Genomic DNA, 15,633 nt, shown 5'->3' with positions numbered 1-15,633 from the left:
TCACATATGGTACTAGCTCACCTGACTCATGTTTTGTGTATTTTGGTTGAAGCCCACAGACAGTACAGCAGCCTGGTTTGCAAAGATATCTTGGGGATATTATAAAAGCTTCCCCGGAAATGGTCAGTTGTTTTCCATCGGCTTTGTGGTTTGTAACACATTTGCTTGCTATCTATTTGCTGGCTTTTTATTTTTTTGATATTATTTTTTAGTGTCCAACATGTCTTTGTTCCTCCCATGGTTCTTGTATTCTCCCACAAGTGTTCACTTTCTGTAAACAGGCCTTTACATTTTGTTCTTATCTTGTCACATCTGCTGTGCATTCATAGGTGGAGGTCAAATGTAAGGCTCTGTCCTCCAGGGAGCATGATGTTTATTTTTGTTGCTCTGACTTCAAAGTAGCAGAATTTTTTGACAATCCTGCTGGGTGCCCATATGAGAGGAAAAGCTGTATTATTTTTTCTAGCACAAAAAATTGAAATGTCATTAAAAGAACGGTGCAAATATTTCAGAATATATCAGGATTCAGCAAGCAGAAATTAAGCAATTTTTTTTGTAATTTTGAAGTGTGGAGGAAACAAATATTTGAATGCGATCAAAACAAATCAAAATACACAGTAATGTCATTTCCACACATTTTCATTTGTACGCTGTAAAGTTTTATCAGTAAAACAATGTGCAAATATAATGGTCTTTTCAATTGAAAATGTACTGTCTGGAATGGCAGTGCCCCACCACACCATGCATACTCCACACTATGCCACTCCACTCTATGACACGCTGCTCTCATCTGCACTACTCTACTCTATGCCACTCAACTCCTCTCTGCTTTTCTGTAAATCACTCCACTCTGCAACATCCCACAATACTCAACTCTATTACACTGTTCTCCACTCAATTCCATTCTACAACATCATAGGCCACTCCATTCAATGACACGCCACTCAATGCCACTCCACTCTACGCCACTCCACTCAATGACACTCTACACCATTGTACGCCACTAGCCCATGTTTGCAATCCACATTTAGGAACGTGAAAGCAAATCATTACTGGTGCCCAATCAATGTGTTTATTATTCAGGTTTCAATTATTTCTCATTTAAGTTTACCAATTTCAATTCAAGGACATTAGTCGGGAATTGTTTGACATTTCAATAACTTTTTTTGACTGTGTTAGTTTCACAGAAATATGTGTAAAACAGAAACTCTAAATTAGCATAGTATGTACGTTGCATTAGTCATTGATTGCAGGAGGCTGCTTAGCTGTTCCTTGCTTGAATTCTTGTGACTTGTTCTCAATACTCAAGTTATCTTTGCAACTAAGCACAGCTGCAGATGAGAGGAAAAGTATGTTTATCTCTGCTTGGCATTATTATGTATTTGTGCGTTCTGGTTTCGGGGAAATTACTTCTAAATAGCCCGAGCACTTGTGCCACAACCCCAACCTGCACATAAGTGAGCTCACGCTTGGTGTGAGTGGGCTATAAAGGCTGCAGAAACTCATCGATTAGTCATCGGACAGTAAATCGCTACATCCAAAAAGAATAATTAACCTTTGCATTAAATATTTGTTTCCTAGTAAAACAATCTACAAAATACATTGGCACAAGTAAAATACATTTCGTCTTTAATAGCATCAAGATGAGGTAGTTAAACGATCCTTGAAATTTCTTGAAATCTTGCTATTTAAAAAATACATGCAGACCTTAATTCGGTTGTTCTCTACGTTTTGTCTACCAGTATACCTCATTAAGCATCTCCTATACATCATCAATAGATGAAATATTATCTCGCATAGTTGTATTTCATAATACTTGCAACATATTCAGTTAACGTGGGAGGCTAGCATGTTTGTTACTCTCAAACCAAACAAAGGGTAACTGTTCCAAATGTGGGCACAATAGTCATCCACATCAAAAGAAAAGAGAAAAGAAGTGGGACAAGAACAACCTAGGTCTAAACCACACAGACTAGAGGCAAGCACAAGTCTTGTCTCTTGATGCCCTCACACATCCTGAGGGATGTCTTGCCTCATCATGAGGCATTGCTCCTCGTCGGACCAGTGCTGCAATGCCCTACGGCTCCCTCGAAGGGTCGCTTTAGCGGAGATCTTTTATTGGTAATGCCATATGATGAGTGAGGGTGTGAGTTAAAGGGTTCTGGAAGATAGGCGAGTGAGTGAATGTTAAAACTAGCCAGGGGATACCAGGGAGAATTAAGTTTAATACATAAGTTCCCTTGCCAGGATAAAAAACCCGTAGGTTGTGTGTTGCTTATGAAGCATAATGTGCCTCAGTAACTTTCGGTCAATGTGTTTTGCGCCATCTAAATGGTCAGTAAGATCCCTTGCGCTTCTTCAGGACCAAAGAAGTGAGTGAAAGGACCGTGAGTGGGTCTAGAACCCTGATAAAAAGGAATGGTCCACCCTTGTGTAGAAACTACAAGGTGGCTTCAGCTCTATTAAATGACCGCTCCTGTTGCAACCTAATCTAAGGTAATAGTTTGCTCCATAGGCTAGCACGTGTTCGCCCGCACCATAACGGGGGTTGCCGTTGGGTGCAATTGCCTGCTAGCACATACCCCCTACAGGCCTTCCTGTATCTACAGGAAGCACAGGTAATGGACCACAACTAGCTCTGAGCCCCCCCCTATTTTCTTGCTACATATTTAGCATGTTTTTTATTGATAGGATACACAGCTAGGGAAGTTTTGTCTCTCAAAAATTCCTCAAGATCTGGCTCAAAACCAACTTTCCAATTAATATAATCATAGCTCATAGCCCATCTTTCCACAGGAGTCCACTTACTTGAAATAGTTTCAATATAATAAAGCACTATTTCAAAATCCATATTGCAAATGATTTACTGCATTTTCAAAGCAATTTCTTGTTTTGGTCGCCATCTTGGATAGCTTACATACTCATGCCCCTCAGTCCTTAAATGTTTTAAATTTGGTCTTCATGTGCGTGCACTTATTCAGGTTGAAGAGGGATCTGATTGATTGCATACATGGATATATGATCCTTAATAAATGTGCATTGGGTTTGATTTTATTGATGGTTCAGGATTTAACTAGAAACTGATGAAGAAATTTCACCAATGAAGAGAAGCTGGAGGAATGCTTTTTTAAGAAGTACATTCAAGAAATGATATGATTATAAACTATATAGGGTTTATAATTTGATTGCTTTTGTTAAGAAACAAAATGTAAGAGAAAGGGCAAAAAATCAAAGAGTACTGAAGCAAATGGTTCATTGTCAATGGAAGCAGCTTCATTAGAAGATAATATACTTTTTTTAGGACTGGGCCCACAAGAAGGAGTGAGAGGAAGAATGTAAAATATAATACTGAAAGAAGTAGAGGCAGCGTGAACTAGGCAAACACGACCAGCAACGAAAGCAAACAAAGGTTAGTCGAAGTCCAAAGCTCACTGAAAGATACAACAGCTATTTTGACAAAAACTACAAAGAATTAAACTAATGAAAGAAGATTCATTATTTACCGGTGATGTCAAAAATTTGTATAGGTTTATTCCATTTACTACAGGAATTAATACGGTCGAGGAAGGTCTGTTGAAGACAAGCTTGCTCTCAGACCAAAAATAATTTTTTGTCTTGAAATGAATACAAATTGTACTGAATAACAGTTATTTTACGTTTGAAAATAGATAATTATTTATAAACTTACCTTCCAGTCAAATGTTAAAAGTTAAGCAGATCATATCAGATGAAAATAAATGTGTACAAAGATTAAGGGAATTGAATCAGAAATTCAAATAATAAAATTATTCAGATGAAATTATTGATGATGTATGTCACAAATGATACAAATTTATTGCAAATAATCGTTGAGTAAAAAGGCTCAGAAACCTGACAAAAACAGATAAAACTGATCATCTCATGTTAACAATCTAAGTAAATTGTTAGAATAGTCAGTAAAAAGTAGCACATCTTACAAAACGATCAACAACTAAAAAACCGTAGAAGATAATCCGTTAATGGTATATAGCAGGAAAAGGAACAACAAAGATATGATTTGTTAGAGCGGAAGACAAAGAAATTCCAGTTCACAAGACATCATAACTCATAAATTGGGCGCATAAACCGAAGTGGGGATTTTTGGGAATCTGCAACCCAGATGGGATGACCTTTGGTGGCCGGCAGAAATGGGGGAACTGCCAAAACCAGTTCAGAAGGCGAAAAACCTGGGGGTGCTGATTGATAATAAACTCACCTTATCTCAGCAGACCAATGCCATTGTGTCTACCTCCAATTTTCTGATCAAGAAATTGGAGAAGATTCTACCTTATGTTCCTCACAACTCCAAAAGGACGGTAGTGACCTCACTTGTGTAGTCAAAGTTAGACTACTGCAAAGTTCTCTACCTAAATATGCAGAAACAATATCTTAACAAGCTTCAGATGATTCGAAACGCAGCCACAAGACTACTACTAAATCCTTAAATACGAGTCTGTAGCCAAGGAAATTCGAAAACTCCAGTGGCTCCCGGTGGCGCAGCGTATTAAGTTCAAGGCGCTATGTCTAGGATACAAGACTTTGAACAACACCGGACCAATGTTTCTCAAAGTCTTTTTTCCTGGTATCACCCAGCCAGACAATTACACTCTTCAGGCGCCAGACTCATGAGGGTTCCAAGGATCCGAACCTCATGCTGGGGAGGCCGTAGCATCTCGGACGGCACAGCTAAATTATGGAATAAGCTTCCATTAAATATCAGATATGCTTGCTGACTCACCACTTTCAGAAAGGACCTTAAAACATGGCTTTTTCAGAATTAGTTGCTTTCACCTGGGTTTACCACTATCTTAGCGTCAAGACACCTCCGGGTATTCATGCGCTCAATTAATTTTTTTAACATAACCTTGCCTAAACTGCCAACAATGTGGGTGTTTAATTTATTGATCAGAAATTGTACATCTGTATAAGAAATTGGATTATTTGGGAGACTACCCACCGCAAGGAATAATCACAACCCTTGACTCAAAGTCCCTAAATTAACCTGAGCTCAAACCTCTGGTAGCTTTGGCACCGAGCAAACAGGCTTATCTCAGTTCAATGGATAAAATAATTATGCAGTACAAAAACAGTAATAAACTCAAAATGCCAAACAGTGAAAATCCCAAACTGAATTAGAAAAATAGAGTAACATTTAATGACAAAAAGCCATGTGTATCATGAAAACCTGCTAATAAAAATATGTTGAGCAAAAAGAAATCCAAGAAGGGTAACCAGAGAAATGATTTTTTAAAGTATTAAGGGTGAATTGCACCAACAAGCACAAAGTAAGAATGATAGACAATGGTCGCGGTAGACTGAGAACTAGGTGCTATTTGACGCTGACATAGGAGTACACTTCTTAAGTGCCCCCCTCCGGATCACAAGGGAGGCACTTAAAGACTCTCAGGGTTGTCAGATAAAGGCCAACAGTAGCGTTCAGTTGCCACTGGTCAGCTGGGTACTTCCAGGAACAAGCCTATTGCAGATTGTTGTCTCCCTATAGCGACACAGGATGTCAGCCAACTGACCTCTGGAGCCCTCTTATTTGTCTTGGGTACAGAAGGGAGCAGCTCAAGTCCTTCAGGGCTCCTTTTAGGTAAAACACAACAGGTCCAGTCATTGTCTAATTTTCGACAATTCTAAAAAGTAGTCTGAAGTGGGTGCCTGGAGAGGCCACATTTATGCCTGGCATCAGCTAGTGATGGGGTGGCTCCTGGCCCCTCCCTAATCAATGGGGTAAACGATCCTGAGTCCAACCCTACCCACTCTTTCCATAGTTCATGTTTTCCTTAATTCAAACAGGCTAAAAATGCAATGTCAGGGCATATCAAGGTGACAGGACTCTTCAGCCACACTTAATTTTGGCTCCAAGGGCTGGGTGTGTATTGTTGGGAGTGTCTTAAGAGCATTCTGGTGTCCTCTCACATCTAACACTAAAACCGAGTTGGGAGCAGGTACTGTACCCACAACAAACCCAGAGACAGAAGCCTGGTATAACTATAGAAGGGTCCTCCAGCAACCAGACAGTAAGTACACAAGAATTGTCTTAGCATCCCGTTCTCTCCCTTTCAAGTGTGCCTTAAGTGTTATATGGGAACCCAGCTGGTTTGTTGACACTATAGTGTCAATAATGATTCCCACAACCCAACTCTGCATATACTGAGGAGTTCAGAAGAGTCATCTCTTTCTGTTCAGGTCAGCCCATTGTTTGCTCCTGGGAGGCATTTTACATCCTTTTCAAACTTAATTAAAGCTAATCACTGGCCAGAAGAAGCTGAAGAGGCAAGCCATAGTAGCATCTAGGAACATCAGGCAAGGAAAAGTTAACTTTCTAAAAGTTACTGTACCTTTATAGTTGTTAAAAATCTGGCTTCACCATCGAATTGAGTTTTTAGTAGCTACTAAAATAGTTGTCAAATTATTTTTCTAGCTGGTCCCATTCCTGAGATAACATATTAGTATTTAATCTGTACTCTGGTTTTCTACATAGGACTGCTAGACTTGCCTGAGTGAAAACAGCTTTTGGTTGCTAGCCACTGTGAGAGCATGTTAACATTACATTTCTACATGTCCTACTTTTAAATACCATGCACCCTACCGTCTAAGCTACAAAGCCTAAATAGGGGGTGCCTGTAGGAAGCTGGCTCCGTATATACTATAGCAAAGTAAGGTATAGTGTGCACAGAGTCCAGTGGAACCCCAAAGGTAGGCAGAGGTAAACATAGATAATACCTTACTCTCTGTTTGTGGTAGTGTGGGCGAGCAGTAAGGCTTTATCAGAGGGTATTGTTAAGCATTTATTGTACACACTCAGGCAAGAAATGATGTCACACACTCAAAGACTGAATTCAGACCAATTTTTTGTATACAAATATTATTTAGTTGTATTTTATTTCTAGAATCAAGCCAGGCCTGGTGCAGGTAAGTGTAATAATACTTTGCTGGTATAATGCAGTTGAATGCAATTTAAATGTAAATGTATGTGTCTTGTAAAGCGCACTGCTGCCCTGAGGCGTCGTGGCGCTGTAGACCGCTGGGGAACCCGTCCTGGCTATCCCAGTGAGATGGCCCCTCCAGGGTATCTCCAAGGTGAAACCAGGCATCCCCGGCGAATGTGGGGGGCCGTTGTGGAGATGAGGCAAGCTAATGCCCAGAGTTGCCGAGTGTGATCCCTGGTTAGAGTAGGCACCGAAGCGAGAATTATCGAGTCCACTGGCCCTGGTCCACGACCCTGCCGCATCGGGAATTGAACCCTGGTCCCGGGCCGTCCTCTGCTTCCGGGTCTGCTGCCTCTAACCGGTGAGCCACACCACTCCACAAATGCATAAATGCAGTTGGATGCAATTTGTTTGTTTACAGCAGGTAAGTCAACAGTCAAAATTACTTTACATATACTTTTGATATTACTTTGTATGTTACTTTTCAGATTACTTTTTTATTTTTCAAAACACATTTTATTTGGTTTCCTTGATACAATTTGGGCCAAAGCCCTACAAATACCTGTAGAAAATAATATGAGTCAGGAGTACCATAGAATTTAAACAACTGCAATGCCTTCAAAACATGCAGGTCGAACAACATGAACACAGTGCAGACTGTTCTAGAACCAGTGGCTGTATAAAGGTTACATGTGTACAAATACAAACAACTACACAGTACGGAATGAGTCATGCAATAGTCATTTATGTGAGTGGTAATTCCTGTCATGGGTCTAAAGATGGAAGGGGAGGTAGGTCTATCCCACGAAACATAGCCCAACGGGTCCATAGTTTCCTATGTTTCTGATGGCAACCACGGGCCTGCAATCTCCGCACTCATGCAACTGTCCAGTTCTGCCTTCAATTTACCTATGGTCGAAGGAGATGTCCCCCTGCCACAGCTGGGCAATGTCGCATTTGGCAATAGTAAGGGCTAAAAAGAGCATATGCTGTTTGTACCTGTTTCCCTCTACCCCATCGGTACTGTGCAGGAGAAAAAATCTCGGGTCATACTGGAGCTCCCATGAGAGAATGTTGCCTAGGCAAGACGATACCTTACGCCAGAATGGCTGCAGCGCAGTACAACTCCAGACTGTATGCAAGAATGTCCCTTCCTCCTTCTCACATCGCAGGCATATAGGGGACTGGATAACTCCCATCTTCCAGAGTCGGGATTGTGTGTAATATGCACGGTGTATATATTTAAATTGTATGAGGCGGTAGCGTGAGGAAACAGCGGCGCCCCAAGGGCTGGCTATGGCTTCCTCCCAATCATCGTCCGTCAAGTCCGAAAGGTCGTCCTGCCATGCTCTCCTAGTCTTGTGGAGTGTTGTTCGTGTATTGGTTGTCAACATTTGATAAATTTGCCTGATTTTATGTGCCCCCAGGTCCCCCATTAGCATGCGGCCCTCGAGAGGGTGGAATTCAGGTAGGATCTCAAGAGTGTGAATAAAGGGGGCCAAAGCATGACGTAATTAGAGATGCTTATAAAATTGTGTCCTATGTAGCTGAAATTCTTCTTGAAGCCGTTGAAAGGATTTCAAGGTGGTGCCCTGCATCACATCGCCCAAGGTGGATATTCCCACCAAGACCCATTTACGGAACCCCATCAGGGCTGCCACTAGGCGTAGGTATGTACTATGCCACAGTGGGGTCGCCTGGGACAGGCTGCCACTCCACACCATCTGCCCTACCGTGTACAGCCAGAGACGTATCACTGTTCTGCTTGCTGGGGGTAATATGTCCAGGCTCCTTGAACTATACAGGAGCTGAAGAAGAGGAACGCCCTCCATTGCTGCATGCTCTAGCGCAAAATACTGGGTCGGTTGGGGAATTATACCACCATTCGTTTATTATAAGTAGATGAGAGGCAACATAGTATGCGTATATATCTGCTGCTGCAATACCCCCACAGTATAGGGATTGTGCGCACGTGTGTAACGCCACCAGGATTGCCGCTCCTTTCCATAGGAATTTATTGTGTATAGCATTGATTTGTGCAAACCAGGATCGAGGTATTTTGTAAGGAAAATGTTGTAGTCTATAGAGAATTCTAGGCAGAGAAACCATTTTAAAAATTGCAGAATGTCTATATAATAGAGTGGAAGGGAGGACCATATTGTTGTTTCGTTGCCCAGGCTCAAAAGTAGTGGGTTAATACTGTGCTCCCATGATTTTCAGATTACTTTTTAAGTTACTTTTTCTACTGAGTGTGATTATGCCTAGATATCCACCTAGAGAAAAGGTAAGTAATTCAGTTTTTGTACATTTGCAATTTCATACAAACCAACTCTACACTTAAAAGATTTTTCACCAAAAAGCAGATAATGCAGTCCTATGAGAGAAAACAGTGTTATTGGTTTATCAGTAAGTACTTAGGTTTTAGAGTTGGTATTCTGGGTTTAGAACCAGGGTTCCACCAGGGTCAAGGATGCACTCTCAAAGCACCCTCAGCGGCACTAGGGCGGCCGGGTGCATAGTGCAGAGACCCAATGTTATCCGAAAGGGTATAGGGGGCCTCCAGTTGATGGCTGGTCACAAGCAGGCCACAAGGTTGTGGGAGCAAAGCTCTTGGTTTTCCGCTCAGGTAAAGAGGGGTTCAAGTTAGCCCCCAATGTGCACCTACAGCGGCACTTAGGCGGCCGGGTGCAGGGTGCTGTTTTGGCATCGGGTGCCCTGTTGTTTTCAATGGGAGTTGCTGGTTTTGGATTTTTGGCTGCAGGCTTGGTCCACAAAGTCTTCCAGGAGGAACCAACAGCTGGGCAGGAAATTTGGAGGGCTCAGAGACATATGTGCCACTCGAGTTCTCTTCTCCAGGGTGCAGGGCGGCTGGATGCAGGGAGGCCTTTTGAGGTCTGATTTCACCTTACCGGGCCACTCTTGGTTTGGGAGGTCTCCGTGCAGAGGCTGCAGGTGAACGTCAGGGAGTCCTTTAGGGGTCAACCCATCATGCACCCTAATGCTGGAGCGCCGGGGGACCTCGCTGGGACTGGTAGGCCGTAGGCGTCGGGTGCAGTGGTGATTCCAGGTTTCTGGTTTCTTTGTTCTCAGCAGATTCAGAGTCTTTCTTTGGTGATTCTTTTGAACAGAGCTGCTGTTCATAGGAGATCCGGCCTTTGTTAAAGACAGTCAGTCCTCCCAGGGGGTTCGGAAGGTCATTGGCTGCCGGACATAGCAACTTTTGGCGCAGGATCTCTGGAAACTGCAGACGGGCTGGGGCCTAATCAGTACTTCTCTGCAGTCTCCTCTGCTGGACGTCTTCTTTCGTCCTTCTTCTTCTGAGGTTGCAGGAATCTGTCTTCGTGGTTCAGGGCTGCCCCCTAAATACTGTATTTAGGGTGCGTTTTAGAGGTCTTATAGTCAATAGCCAATGGGCTACTGACCTTGGGGTGAATACACCCTTGGTGTGCTCACCCCACGTGGGGGAGTAGGCACAATACCTAACCCTCATTGGAGAGTGCCTGCCATCTGCAAGGTGGTGGGCACACCTTCTGGGCTGTTCTAATTTTTCCCATCTGTATTCCTGCCAAAAAGGAGGGGAGACAGGAAGGGGGCCTGCTCCTGATAGCAGGAGAGGCTGGGGGTCGCGTTACAAAGGCGGCAAGGCCTTTGAAGCTCCCCTTCCACAGATGGCTCTTCCTGAGCTGGGAGAGGTGTAAACACCTCCACCCAGGAAATGCTTTGTTTCTGGGCTCAGAGAGCAAAGGCTCCCACCCCAGGGGTCCATAAACCTGTCTTGTGGCGGCAGGCTGGTGTTTATTAGTCAGGCAACCCACCAGAGGCTGCTTGTTTTTCAGGGGGCATCTCTAATAAATCCCACACTGGCATCAGTGTGGGTTTATTATGCTGAGAAGTTTGATACCAAACTTCCCAGAATTCAGAAAAGCCATTATGGTGCTGTGGAGTTCATAATGACAAACTCCCAGGCCATATACTCTTTATGGCTTTACTGCACTTACAATGTCTAAGAATGGAATTAGACACTGTAGAGGTACAGTGCTCAGGCAACTGTACCCTCGCCAGTGGTACAGTGCACCCAGCTAGAGGGGTGTCTTACCTATACCATAGGCAGTGGGTTGCAGGCATGGCACACAGGTAAGTGTGCCATATTGAGTATTCACTTTTCTCTGCACCAAAACACGCAGTCTGCAATGGCAGTGTGTGTTAAGGTACAGGGCCTCTAGGGGTGGCACAATATGTGCTGCAGCTCTTAGATATCAAAACAGCAATGTCTCAACCAGTAATCATTAACAAAGACCGTTAAAAATACATGCATCAGTAACTCGATGGGGGGGGGGGGAGGAGACCAAGGAACTAGAAAAAGCGGGTTGTTATTTGCAGGTAGTTATACAGCACTACATTACAATTGGATTGAAGTAACCAAAACAACCAAATGTGCACTGGACGTGCTAGTGAAAGTGAACGGCGCAGTGACACAAGTGATATAAACAGCGTGGAATGGCGAGGAACAGTGAGAAACAATTGTTGGGGGTCAAAAAAATATATACAGTTTGAATAAATAAAAATAAAAGTTCTATGTTAATCACAAATGACCCCATAGAGGCCACGGATAACGCTGTTAAGTCGACGGCGTTTCGAACAGTCTAAATTGTGGTCATCATCAGGACAATGGTTACAAATTTCTTATATAGTGCTGCGTGAGAAGAAGGAGAAAAGAAAAGAGAGAAGGGTAAGAATGCGGTAACCCCAGATATATAAGTAGAGAAGAATGGCGCCAGGTAAGTAACAAGGAAGGATTTACCTGGTAACACAAGATGAAGTAATCAAAGTTGAAGTAAGTAACGAGCAGAAGCCACTTGGGCGGTCGCTGGGAAAGGAAGAAGATACCAGGTCAAGAATGAGTAATGGTCAATGTGCTAAGATGGAAATGACATTGACTCAAATGTTTTTATCTATATGTATGAGCAACAAAAATATGGATATTGTACTGTATAAAAAGAAACACACATGACTTAAGTAATGCTGTGACCATAAAACATGTGGACTATGTTCGATTTGGGTTCAAAAACGCAATAAAAAATATTATTAAAAAAAAGAATGAGTAATGGTGGCTGACATGTGTGACAACCTCAAATGAAAGGGACAAGGTAAAGTACCTGTGAAGCGTACTAAGTCTAAATGTCCAGATCCAACTTGATAGGGGGGGGGGTGCGAGACCTATGGGATACAGAATTCAGAAAAGCCATTATGGTGCTGTGGGGTTCATAATGACAAATTCCCAGACCATATACTCGTTATGGCTTTACTGCACTTACAATGTCTAAAAATGGACTTAGACACTGTAGAGGTACAGTGCTCAGGCAACTGTACCCTCGCCAGTGGTACAGTGCACCCACCTAGAGGGGTGTCTTACCTATACCATAGGCAGTGGGTTGCAGGCATGGCACACAGGTATGTGTGCCATGTTGAGTATTCACTTCTCTGCACCAAAACACGCAGTCTGCAATGGCAGTGTGTGTTAAGGTACAGGGCCTCTAGGGGTGGCACAATATGTGCTGCAGCTCTTAGAGGCCTTCTATGGTCACAGTGCCCTTGGTACCCATGGTACTTTTTACAAAAGACTTACATGTGGCCAGAGAGGTGCCAATTGGGGGTACAAAGCTTCAGTTTTGGGAAATAGCACAGGCCCTGGGAACCGGATTGGCAGGGACCCAGGATACATCAAGTCAAAGCGCATCAGAAATCTGGAAAAAAGTGGGGGGTTACTGCAACGGAAACTCAGCTTCCTACAGTGCCTTATTTTTCAAATAGAAGTTTTTCACCTGCCACAAATTGTTTCTTTTGATAGGGTTGAATTGAAGTTTCTTCACTGCTACAGTGGTTGGCCTGTAGCCATTTTTTCACTACTATTGTTGTTGAGGGAACAATAGGTGCTGCAGTCCACTTGTGACATATATATTCCAGCCCCTGGGTACATGTTGTGCCAGTGCTTAATTTGTAAAATATGAAGTGCAGGTGCTCAAATCGTTGTCGGAGGCCACACCTACTTTTCTATGGCCCCACCCACTTCCTCCATTGGCCCCACCCACTTCCTCCATTGGCTCCACCCACTTCCTCTATTAGCTCCACCCACATCCTCAACCGGCACTGCGAAAAGACAGATGAATTTCAGCAAGGGAGCCTTCCTCATAGTAAGGTTTTGATAGGAGTTTCCCCTGCCCTGTGAAAATGTTGCATACAAAACGTAAGCAGTATAGTAAAAAGACCACATCCCTGGACCCAGAGCCGCAGTACACATTTTGTTTTCCAATCCGCACTTTGCAGTACCTCCAGGCTTGGTGCACTAGTTGCAAGCCCAGGGAAAACAAAGCCAAGAAAACAAAAATAGCGCTTTACTGGCAAACTCTGTAAAAGTGGTGCTAATGTGTTTGGGTGTGAATAAAATCAATCCGGCCAGTTTGCTACCACCCTGTCATACTTTAGTTAGTTTTCATATTTGTAACCTGTTTTATTCCAGATGCTGCACTTTGGAATTAAAAAACGACATTTCCAGCAAAAATGTTTATTTTTTTGGCTCCATTTCACAGGGGAGCAAATAAAAGAAAGGAGAGGAAACAGAGCGAGAACCTCGTCTTGAAATCACAGTTTTCAGTAAGAGAACAACTGCTAGACAGAAAGAGAGGGAAAAGGGAAAGGGGGGGGGGCAGCTGAAACGGCGTAGCAGAAGTGGACATTGTATGTTTCTTCTCTGGGCAAGAAAAGACAGAGTCCTGTTACCTCTCTGCCGCCCGTCCTCCAACGAACGCCAGGAACGCTGAGGCTGAGCTTTCTTTATAGGCAATGGTGATTTCTTGCGCCCTGGGACGCATTTTCAAAATAAAAAAGTAGGGTAACGGAATCTTTAGAATTAACAAAGTAGGGGCGCGCCGTGCCCTGCTGATCCTGCCCACTTCGACCACTGGTCTTGAACATGACACGCAAGCCAGCCATAGCCAAGTAAACACTAGAGTAAAGCTGAAATATTGAACAGATCGATTACTGCACCAATAAGAACACCTCAGTTGATTGAAACTTTGCATTAACAAAAATAAGAGGTTAGATAAATAACAGTGACCTGAAAGAAGACATTTACAACTTGGTGCAGATTGGCACGGAAATGGCTTTCAAAATTACCATATTGACTGATGTCACTGTCACATTACTTTGATACCATTTTGATTTTTGTATTGTGCGATGTTATACATGATTGTCAGTTCAGTCGCTTCTGAAGTCTCTAGTCTGGCCCTAGTGCTTGGCAAGGAATCACCGATAACCAGCTCAGCATTTAGAGTTTGCATTTCTCTTTTAAATATCCTTTTAACGATTCCCATGAGAAAGCCGTTCAGCTGCTGATCGAAATTTGTGTCGGTCACGTGTGCTTGTTCTAAGCAGTGTGGGTAATCATTTGGTAGGGGTTAGCATTATATGGTTACTACTGTGGGAGGTGGGGTGGGGGGGAATTTTGAGACCTGAACCCCCGGGAATCACTTTAAAAAGTAATATTATATATTGCATCACTATCCATTGCGACAACGCCACACCACACCCGAGAAAGAAAGTGAAACCATTACCATAGGCATCGGGATCCGCTGCACGCACCAGCCGCCATCTTTGGACAACAAGTCAGCAAGCGGCTGGGTGGGTAGGCTAGGGCAGCAGGGCCTAGTAGTTTTACTTAAACCCGCAGCCTGCGCAGCGCAGGTCAGTACAGTACTGCGGCGCCAGCACGACTATATGGTATACCGCAATGGCCGGTGAGCCTTTAGTGAATCTGAATTTCAGGCAGCATTTGCATCCTATTTTCATTCCTAATAAATAATCAGTATTATAGAGCTGCCCCTCTCCCTCCGCCCCACGCTGCGGCTGGTGATCTTACAATGCAACCGGAATCCAGACCCTCACTCACACACTACCCAAAATAAAAATACAGCGTTTTTACACGGTATTCAGTACTGACGCCTGACGGTATTGGAATGGCAATTAACTTCAATCTTATTCTTACCGTTACTCGTGGTACGGTCCGGCTCAGAGAATAACTTTTTACAAGATTAGGCGGCCTGGTGCACTGCTGCTGCTGTTTGCTCTACCCAGTAGTAGTACCCAACAATGCTACCAGAACCACCAGCAGTAATGTCCTGGTTTAGGTTAGCACTGCAGTGATACTGGCTGCGGTGGTTATGCAGGGGCGTGGCGCGCGTGAGCGAGTGGTCATGTGACTAAAATCTGCGCGCGGTGCCGCGCTTACAGCGGCCCCTACCCCCCCCCATCAGAACAGTTAGAAGTTAGAGAACCAAAATCCAGCCCTCCCCTGGTGCCCCAATAAATCAGTGTATGTGCCAGACACACAGTACTACTGCCGCCAGTGTGTTTCCTCCTGGTCCCGACTCCCGCGCCCGCTCACCTTCAAAGCACAGCATACCCGCAGTCAACTGTGCAGTGCACGCGTCACGCACGGCCCACTCACTGTGTGAATGTAAGTGACCAAGAAGGGTTGCGGCCGCGGCTGGGCCTCAAGGTCGCAGGGATTGACAGCTGCCACGAAATATATCTATTTCTGCTGCTACCGTCCCTTTATGGTGAAAGCAATTTGCAGTGTTTTGTTTTAGTACCTAAGAACATAAAACAGGGGCTCCTCAAC

The sequence above is a fragment of the Triturus cristatus genome, chromosome 8 (assembly GCF_964204655.1).
Source record: "Triturus cristatus chromosome 8, aTriCri1.1, whole genome shotgun sequence".
Classification (NCBI taxonomy): domain Eukaryota; kingdom Metazoa; phylum Chordata; class Amphibia; order Caudata; family Salamandridae; genus Triturus; species Triturus cristatus.
Note: the sequence above shows the minus strand (reverse complement) of the source record.